Raw genomic sequence first — 10,378 nt, forward strand, 5'->3', positions numbered from 1 at the left:
GACCTGACCATGGTTGCTGTTCTGAGCATATCTAAAAGAAATGCATGGAGCACAGGCAGGGACCTTCCTCCCAGATAGAACCTCAGCCCTTGGGTTCTATCTTCAGTAAGCAAAGGCCCAAACTCAATGCACCCTTCAGGAATCTGACTGAGATTTTCTCAGACTGATAACCAGATATCTCTCGGTGGCTAGTGGGCATCAGTTTATATGGTTCTGTTAGGGAGATTTAAAAAAGCCTGGAGAGCTCTCCCCTCTCCTCGAGCTTTGTATGGCTGTCCCACTTTGGCTTACAAAACAGTTTGCAACATGAAGGCAGCATTGGCAGGGGGGCCATTTATAACTCAGGATCTCAGTCTCCGAGGGTGGGAAGAACAGATGGAGGATGATCTCAGCCCCCGCAACGATCTGGATTGCCCTGTCACCCCCTCTCTGTGAGGGTACGTGGGAGAGTAAGGGGGTGGAGAGGGAGGAAGAGAAAGCAGATGGGGCCTCTCTCCAACAGTGTGTGCAGAGTGAGGTGTGGGAGCAGAATAAACTCTGTGAAAGGAAGTGAAATCCCCAATGAGACAGTCATGCTACGCCTCTTCTTTGCTGTGTCGCCCCCTCACTCCAGTGATGACTAAGCTGATTCATTCAGGGCACATCCATTTTCAAATGAAGAGGAACAGTTAGGGCCTGGGAGAGGAGGAGAGAGACACAGGCTCAGTGTCCTCTCCTATAAGAGCAGAGATGTGTGTGCAGGACAGAGGATCTGTGGATGTGCTCAGCAATCACAGTGTCTTACACAGGCCTGACCTAGTTGTCAATGTGTGAAGAGGGAGCTGGGGATTATTTTCCATAAAAAAATCAGAACTCTTGAATATCAGCTCATCTGGCAACCTCACTGGATCACTTTAACAGCTTCCTAGCAGGTCTCCCTGTTTACAGTCTGTTTTAAACCCAGCAGCCAGAGGGATCCTTTTACAGCATAAATCACATCATGTCACTCCATTGATCCAATCTGCCCGTGATGTCCCATCTGGCTCAGAGCAAAAACCCAAGCCCCAGAAATGCTCTGCAGGGCCCTGCACTGGGGGAGGGGAGAGGGGGGTGGAGGACACCTGATTTCCTTAGCTCCCTCCTCTTCCTCTTTTCTCCTTCTCCTCCTGTCCCCACAGATTACACAGATTCAAGTCCTGACATTATTCTCTGCGTGTCTTTGGGTAAATAACTGGTACGTGTCTCACTTCCTCCTCTGTAAAATGAAGCTAGTAATCTTATCTTGCTCACAGAGTTGTTATGAGAACAAAGAAACTAATATTTTAAAAGCCCTCAAAACAGTCTGATACATGGTAAGAACAATCCTGTTGCCTCTCTGCTCCAGCCATGCTGGCTTCCTTGATTTTTTTTTTTTTTTAAATAAGCTTTGTTTGTACCTGCCTGGGTGCCTTTGCAAATGCTGCTTTCTCTGCATGGCCCTGCTTCCAGAGATACCCATGAGCTTTGCCCCCTCTGCCCCACCATCCCCACATTCAAGCTTGCTTACTAGTATTTGGGGTGAATCAAAATTTTAACAATTCAAAGCAAAGATGGACCAAAAGAAGAAGAAGAAGAAGAAGAAAAAAAAGCCAGTTCAGAAGAAATGAAATGGGTATTGATTGAATTTAGGAAAGAAATGGGAGGAAAAAGACAATTATCTCAAAATGAAAATTCAGTTACAATGTGGCTAAAGGAGAAGAGATTCGAATAAAAAATTAACAAAGAGCGTTGAGAAAAGCCTGAAAAATAACAAAGATAATTAAGATATATGATACATTTTTCTAGAAAATCATGAGAGCACCTAAAGTTTTAAGCTAGATATGGATCAGTGCTGTCTCGTTTAGGATTTGTTCTAGATGTTCTGGAGCATCCAAGACCAGCTTACCACCATCCTGGCTACTGAAAACTTTTTGCCATGACCTGTTGGCATGAACTGTCCAGGCTGAACTGTCTTGTCTGGCCCTGGGGCTCCGGGAGGCAGAGGGCCCACGCTCCTTGTGTCTAGCCCTGCCTGGCTGAGATACACCATCACGAGGCTCCCCAGAGGTTCCAAGTGGCAAATTATGCCACGTGCCCAGCTCCTCCACCCCCTGTCCATCCTCTTCCTTCTCCTCCAACCTCTAGGGTCAGGGTCAGGGTCAAGGGTAAGGTCAGACCCTGTCGATCCCTCACTTCTCTGCAGAATCACAGTTTCCATTTCTATTTGGCATGCCAGCAATGATTACTTTCCTTCATTCATCAACAATATTTATTTTAAGCAATAGGTATCTAGTATTGCCCTTATTTTCAGAGAAATAGAAACAATTGTATGTTTTTTCTTATTTCCAAAGAACTCTAAACAAGTATAAATGGAGGCTTCAGTGTGAGTGCCTTAAATCAGTATCACCGATTCAGAGGCAATAGAGGATGGAAGAGGGGCAGTCTCCACGGTCCTGCTTTGGTCCTAGGCCAGGGAGGGGAGGCCACAGGAAATGGTCTTGGAAGATTGCTTGTAGCTCCTGACTCATCCTGCCCTTGGTCAAGGTCTTCTGGGCTCCTTGGCAGCATGGGGGCGATGTAGCGAAGCCTGGGCCAAACTATAAGAGAAAGAGAGACGTTTTCTCCTTTTGGCATGAGCCCCTCCGCACATTATCTGGAAGAAGCGAGGCTGAAGTCTGAGAGTCAGGCACACCAAAGTGCATTCAGACCTATGGAAGCTGGCAGATGGGTGCCAGTGAATGTCATGTGATTGAACACTTTTCAACACTTTTCAGGGTGGGGAAGGGAAACAAAAATAGAGGGGAAAAAAAATCTCAGAACATATAAAGATTTTGCTTGATGCCTTTTGAATGAGAGCTAGAGTTAGAGTGGAGACAGTAGTCACTGGCCTTCCCTGCCCGCCCGCCCCCCCGTCCTGGAAACTTCTCTTAGGGGTGGGAGGGAGACTTAGGGATCGCAGATGTTGAGTAATTTTTTTTTTTTTTTTCTTCTCAGGAAGCTTGTCTGCTAGAGTCCTCATCTAACTCTTCTCTGCCCCTTCAAGTGAGATCATTGCTTTGCTAACAAGCTTTGGGGAGGAAAAAAGTCTCGTGGATTCGTTGCAGAATATTGTCACTTTAACGGAGGTTCACTCAGATTCGTGTTTTCCCTCAACCTGAAACAAAACCAACTTCCCATTCCCTCTTTTCTCCTCTCCTTTTTACTAGAAACAAGTTCTGTGACCACAATGGGGAGGAAGTGACCTGCTCCAGCCTTCCCACCTCAGCAGAACCTAATGAGCATGAAATGACTCTGTTTAGGATCCTATAAACACCCGCTGTTCCTGACCTGGGGCAGAGGGAAGAAGGGGCAAGAAACATGGTGCCAGGGTGAGGGATAAACTAAGAGGCCAAACAACGTAAAGAACGCTCATCAATGTTTTGTAACTAAAATCTGGGTTTATACAAATTTTAGGAAAATTCTAGATTTGTACATTTTTCCAACTGAAGACCACGTTAATATTCATTTCTGTAATCACATAGTATGCTACTTCGCCTAGTTTTCCGTTCAACCCCAATACTACTGCAGTCTGAGATGATTTGAGATTTTAACCATTTCAGTTTTGACTTTTGAAATTAGATATGTCTGCGAATATAAAATAAACTGCTTTTAAAAATCCAGAAGTGAGGGAAGCCTGGGTGGCTCAGTCAGTTGAGTGGCCGACTCTTGATTTCAGCTCAGGTCATGATCTCAGGGTTATGAGATAGAGCCCCACCCCCCCCCCCACCCCAGGCTCTGCCCTCAGTGGAGAGTCTGCTTGGGATTCTCTCCCCCTCTCCCTCTCCCTCTCCTCTTCCTCTCCCTCTCCTTCTCCTTCCCCCTCTCCTTCTCCCTCTCCCTATCCCTTTCTCTCTCCTCTTCCTCTCCCTCTCCTCCTTCCCCCTCTCCTTCTCCCAATCCCTCTCCCTCTACCCCTCTTCTCTCCCCCTCTAAAAAATAAATCAAATCAAATCAAATCAAATCAAATCAAATACAGAAGTGAATGGCTTTAGGTCTGATCCCACATTGAACATTCCAGGGTTTCTGGGGCACTTCTGTATATGCCCCCGCTCTCATGAGATTTCACTGCCTGACACATGGATATACTTGCCCACCTCTGTTCTCACTTGCTACCCCTAGATGAAGCCTGACTGCTCTTTATACATGCTAGGGTGTGTAAGTGGTTACGACCGCATTCTGAGGGCTGACTGCCTGAGATCATGTTGTGGTTTTGCCACTTCTTGGATGTGTGGCTTTAGCCAAGTCACCTATTTTCTCTGTGCATATTGCTTCATCTTTAACATAGGGGATAGTTAGTCCTTATGTCATAAGAATACTGTAAGGAATAAAATCAGTTACATGTATAAAGTGCCTAGAACAACGCCTGGCAATGTTATGTGAATATTAGCTATGGTTATTCTTAAGTCCTAGAGTCCACATGATCATATCCTCTCTGTGATAATCCTAACCCTTCCTGTTCCTTTTAATCTCAGATAAACTTCCTCTTTCCTAGGAAACCATCATATGTACCATGTACTTAATCCATAGCATGTCTTATTTTATTGTATAATTAATTTTTCTTTGTGTACCTTTTATCTGCCTCAATTATACCAAAGTCTTTAAGGAACAGTAATGCTGTTATATGACTTTTTGTATCTCCTATGTCCTGTACAGTATTTTGCTCACATAGGTCCTCAAATAATTTTTGTTACCGGGACTGTGGAAATAGTAACAAAGATGAATTTGGAAAAAATGTGGCAAAAAAAATAGAGAAACTCTATTTTGGGTGTGTTGGTTCCCATTCTGATACTGACGAAGGCAGAATTTTCATCCTTTGTGAGTTGGAGATCTGAGATGATGACAGTTCTCTTTGTTGATACCATGTGGGTTTTTTTTTTTTTTTGAAATGTCATCTCTTCAAACCACATAGGAATTTTTATCTTCAAATTTGTCCAATAAGGAAAAGATGCTGATGTGCATTAGCCAATGCAATTGCCATTTGGTTTTTCTCTCACAATAGTGTACAGGTCCCTCTGCGGAAAGTTCTGCAGGACTTTGGCATGAGTGTTGCCCAGCACCTTGTCACCACATATGGTTATCTAAAAGGAAGACACTCTACCTGGGTCAGTGTTCCTGTGTCTGGTATTCCTGCTGAGATTCTGGTAGAGAGATGGATGCACCAAGGTAAGTGCAGAGGAAAGGTGGTGAGAGAGATGCATGAAGGCAGTCTCATATTCTCTCAGGCTCAGGTGAAAGAGCCCGTCTAGTCTGATTTAGCTTAAAGGATGTGGTTTTGTCCTGGGGTGAACTTGATGGGAAAAGTTTGCTCTAGTTCTGAACTCAGTTCTTGGAAACTCCTGCCAAATTAATGTCTGCTGAATGAAGAAATGAGTCAGTGAGTGAGAGAGTGGCCTTAAGAAAATGACGTTTGGTATAAGCTCTCAAATTGAAAATGGGAAAAAGACTACATTGGTCTGTGTGGCTATCCTAGAGGCTCAGGCCATACCTTCAAAGTTTCCTGAGTTTTAGAATAAAATGGCATCAAAAATTATACAATCTTTCCACCTGGGGCTCTAAGCCTCATACCAACCTCTAATCGATTTCTACAGTTATCTAAGATGCAAACATGATCACTGTGATACTCACTCCTTCAGTGGCTTCTTGTCACATTCAGAAAACGTTCAAAGCCCTTGGCATATCATGCAAAGTGCTCCATGTTTTTCCCTCTGTCTTTTTCTGTCATCTTGTCTATTGCTCCTCAATTCAGTATTTAAAGTTCCATTTCTTGTCCTTTGATGATGGAAAGCTGTTTGCTGTCCTCCAATATGCAAGATGCTCTCAAGCCTTCTCACCTTTGTATAAATGGTTTCTCTGCTAGGCATGCCCACCAGCCTTTTCTCTCTGCTACCATCTACTACTCATTTCCCAAGGATTAACTTCTGGGAACTTAACTCAAGAATTAATTCCCAAGAGTTTCCTCTTGGATGAATCTTTCTCTGGTCCCTTCTAAGTAGTTTAGGGCTCTCTTCTCTATGTTCTTCCAGCAACTTTTGCCAATTTCTATTGTAACACACTTTCTTTTTTTTTTTTAAAGATTTTATTTATTTATTCATGATAGACATAGAGAGAGAGAGAGAGAGAGAGAGAGAGAGAGAGAAGCAGGCTCCATGCAGGGAGCCCGACGTGGGACTTGATCCCGGGACTCCAGGATCGCGCCCTGGGCCAAAGGCAGGCGCCAAACCGCTGAGCCACCCAGGGATCCCTGTAACACACTTTCTGTCTCTCCAAACACACTGTGACCTACTCAAGGAAAAATATTTCATCGTACACATGAGCATAATTCTGGTAGACAGCTATAGTTGTCCCTGAGTATAATTATGGAATTGTAATAAAGTATAATGTTGATATTATGGATATAGAAGTTAGTATTGCCTGAGTTTCCATTATAGATTCCCCATTTTCTGAATTGTGCTGCTTTTGTAACCTCTTTAAGCCTCAATTTCTCCATCTATGAAGCAGAGATAATCATCAGCCTCGTGTGAGTATTAAAAGGAAATGTTGACTGTCAATGTCTTAGCACACAGTTCCTTGAACACAGTATTTATTCCATATTGTAGTGCAGACACAGATGAAGATGAAATTTGTTTTGTTTTCTCTGCTTCAGCAAAGAAGGAGTTAGAAAAGCACTATTATCTCTCCAAGGCCAACCTTATTTAGAAGGAAGTTGGGATGAAGGATGTATTTTAGAATCACTGTGGATGGCTACCATTAGAAGGGGTAAAAAGATGGAATAAAACAATGGAATAAGACTCTGTTGAAGCCCAGACCCCGGGGTTCTGGATACTGCAGACTGCTCAGCCTAACCTAACTCTGTGCTTCAGGTCTGACATGCAGTTAGAGTGGGGTTGTCTGTACAAAGGAGAAAAACTGATGTAAAAATCCTGGAATTGAGAATTAGCCCTACAACAGAGTGCTGGGCTTAGGTCTCACAGCCAGCTTTTCCTTAGCTCTCCGTGCCTCACCACACAGAGGTAGTGCAGCAAAGTGGGATGGTGTTAGTCTGGAATATACCTCCCAGTCCAAGATACTCTTTTATTTTTTTGGAAGAGAAAGAATGCCAGCCAGGGGGAGGGGCAAAGGGAGAGGGAGAGAGAGAATCATCTTAAGTAGGCTCATGCCCAATACAGAGCCCAACATGGACTTGATCTCAAGACCCTGAGATCATGACCTGAGCCAAAATCAAGAGTTGAACACTTAACTACAGACTCACCTAGGTGCCCCCCAGCCCAACGTACTCTTTGTACTGGAACAAAATAGAGTCCAGAGACTTGGATTGGCTCCCATTACTGGTAAGTAGAAGGATGGGCTTCTTCGTCAGATCTCTGGATTGAAACTGGATCATATGTGTTGTATAATGACACTTAGGAAAGGGTTAGGGCACCCATATTATGATGTTGCCATTAGTTGTTAAATGGATGGAATCTGTAAGGTGGGGTTGATTTTGAGTTCCCTAATAGTACCCAAAATGAATGGATATGCCACAGGCTGTGCAAGACAGTCCACTGAAGTGTGGGAAGAAAATATTAGAACTTCTTTTTGTAATTCTTAATATAGGTATAAAGATACATAGTTTTTGGTTTTACCTAGACAAACCTCACAAAATGGATAAAGTGGCATAAAAAGGATTTCTGCAAAAAACCAAACCCCCCAAATTTCCACAATACTCCACATTTAACGATAATACTAAGAGTATAAAAACAAGAAAATAATAAAACGTGTCAAAACTGACAATTTCTTCTTTTTAGTTGTTAAAAGATAAACTGGGGATATTTAAATTTTAAATTTTTTTACTTTATTTTGAGAAAAACTTGATTTATCTAGCAGCATCCAATCTACAGATAGAAAGAAGCTCTGAGGAGCAGCACCAAATGAAAGACTTTTACAGGGAGAAGAGAATGGGAACTAGGAAGTTGTACTGGGCAAAAAGCTGGCTGGTGATTGCAGTTACTTTCCCTTAGGGGATGGCAAGGGCCTATGGGCCAGATGACCCAACTACTGCTAATCAAGTGATAGCTGATCCAATGGTTTAGATTTTATTCTGGGAGAGTTGAAACTGCAGTTAAGTCCCAGTGTGGTGATGTGAGGATAAGCATAAGCAATTCCTTTTGGAAACTGATGTCTTGTTTTTAACTCAGTAGAAACTTGTCAACCATGTAATTATATTAAAATGATGATTTAAGCAGTTCTTTTTAAAAAATTTTTTAATAATAAATTTATTTAATTTAAGCAGTTCTGACAGTATGTTATATTATAGATATTTTGTAAAAGTAAACTCAACATCTACTTCCAAGGTAAAGAAAGTATTTTAACAATGAGCGGGATAAGAATTGCTTGTCAAAAGAAACTCGAACTCTGAAATATGAAAATGATGCTTCCATTGATAAGCAATTTTTTTGCTGAAAATGATTCCATGTTATCAGGTATTCTTTCTCTGTACACCTACAAAATTAGAAAATACTGCTTCCTGGACTATTTTTAAAGCCTTCCAAAAAGATTAGTTTTGTTTCAACTCATGTGCTTAAAATATATAAAAGTGCAACACCCTGCAGTTCACTTCCAAGAATAACTGATATCAGGGCAAATGTTAATTTGCCAGTTAATTTCATTAAAGTTTTTGACCTAATTTTTAGTGATTTGACTATTTACTCAAATTCTAGAAGCAAAGAAGAGTGAACAGAAATGTTCTTTCACCCTACTATCCTTCCATTATTAAATACCTTTCAATGAAGCAAAACGAACTCCATCTCTCAATTGGAATATAATTTTGTGTCTACATGAAATAATTTTTCCCCAACAAATATTAAGCCACATGAGAAGTATGATCATATTGGTCATACTGTTTTTTTCCAAAGCAGGAAGTTTGAGCCACAACCTTGTGAGTACTTTTCTTTCTGAGACTCTAAGTTTCTGGGGGAATTTGCCTTCAGAAATAAAGAACTGGCCAGCATTCAGTTAAAACTGAACACAGACCCAAGGACCTAGATTTTGGGATTTCCTGTGGGTAAATCACTTAAATGAAAAATATTAAAATGGACAGTTTATTTAATCTTCATGAAAATAGAATAGAATAGAAAAATAGAATTGTAACATACTAAAAATTACACACACACACACACACACACTTGGAATTAAGAAAAGAAAGGAAAAATTATACTGATACATTTGACTATATCTTTTAATAGGTAACAGGGGCTAACCCAGCAGGTAATCCAGGAACTGCTTCAGTTTCTAGGTAAACTGCTTCTTGTCCCCTTCTCTATGGAAAATTATGCCTACAGATTGTGACTCAAATGAATGCCAAACCTTCTGACTATGGGCTGTCCTGATGACTGCCCCACTCTGCCCCGCTTACCTCCAGCTGTCCCCCAAATCCAGCACACATTCCAGCAGAGTACTAGGAATGGGAGAATAAAACATATCAGTTAGGATTAGGTTCATCTGAGAATAAAATGGACCACTTTTCTCCCTTCCTCCCCCCCACACACAAAAAATGCCTTTAGAAAGATAGAAGTGTCATTTTCTCAAGTGAAATAATTTCAGAGATTGTAAGTCCAGGAATGATAACAACCTCATGGTCATCAGGAACCAGTCTTTCCCCAAGGTTCTGCTTCAACATGCTTAAGACGTGGTCTTAGTTCTTATGGTTCAACTGCCTGCTGGAGCTCCAACCGTCAAGTCAGCAGGTTGGAAGAAAGGCAAAGGAGGGCTTTTTAATTGAGGAGAACTCCTGAAGTGTCACACAATGCTTCCTCTTATGTCATATGGCCCCAAATTAATCATGTGGTAAGTCCTAGCTTAAAGGGAGATCGAGCATGCATATTTTTACTATATTCTAAACTAAAATATATATTTCTTATTACTAAAAAAAAAGGAGGGGGGATGAATATCAAAAGACAAGTATCAGTGTTTGCCAAAGGAATAGATTCTTTATTTCATGTTTTATAAAAATGACAAATTCCATCTCAACTATGTAAATGGAACCCTTTTATACTATAGTGTATATAATTCCTTATATTCCACTTCCCAAAGAATTTTAAGTTATTGGCCCAGATGCCAAACTCCAGAAGTCTAGGTTTCCATATGGCAGTGGTCTCTCTCTCTCTCTCTCTCTCTTTTTTTAAGATTTTATTTATTTATTTATTTATTTATTTATTTATTTATTTATTTATTTGAGACACAGAGACAGAGAGAGAGGCAGAGACACAGGCAGAGGGAGAAGCATGCTCCATGCAGGGAGCCTGACGCGGGACTCAATCCCCGGACTCCAGGATCATGTCCCTGGCCAAGGGCAGGCACTAAACCG

The 10,378-nt window shown here is 41.6% G+C and overlaps 1 long non-coding RNA gene across 1 annotated transcript; it reads right to left on the bottom strand.

Annotated features, from left to right (window-relative positions):
* Window positions 1-2,258: 2,258 nt before the first annotated feature.
* LOC140624729 (uncharacterized) lies at window positions 2,259-9,862 on the bottom strand. The gene is made up of 3 exons (XR_012024209.1): window positions 9,644-9,862; window positions 9,428-9,469; window positions 2,259-2,594 (listed from the first exon to the last, which is right to left on the bottom strand). It is a non-coding gene; the product is annotated as an uncharacterized lncRNA (long non-coding RNA).
* Between the last annotated feature and the right edge of the window lie 516 nt (window positions 9,863-10,378).

The sequence above is a fragment of the Canis lupus genome, chromosome 35, assembly GCF_048164855.1.
Source record: "Canis lupus baileyi chromosome 35, mCanLup2.hap1, whole genome shotgun sequence".
Taxonomy (NCBI): domain Eukaryota; kingdom Metazoa; phylum Chordata; class Mammalia; order Carnivora; family Canidae; genus Canis; species Canis lupus.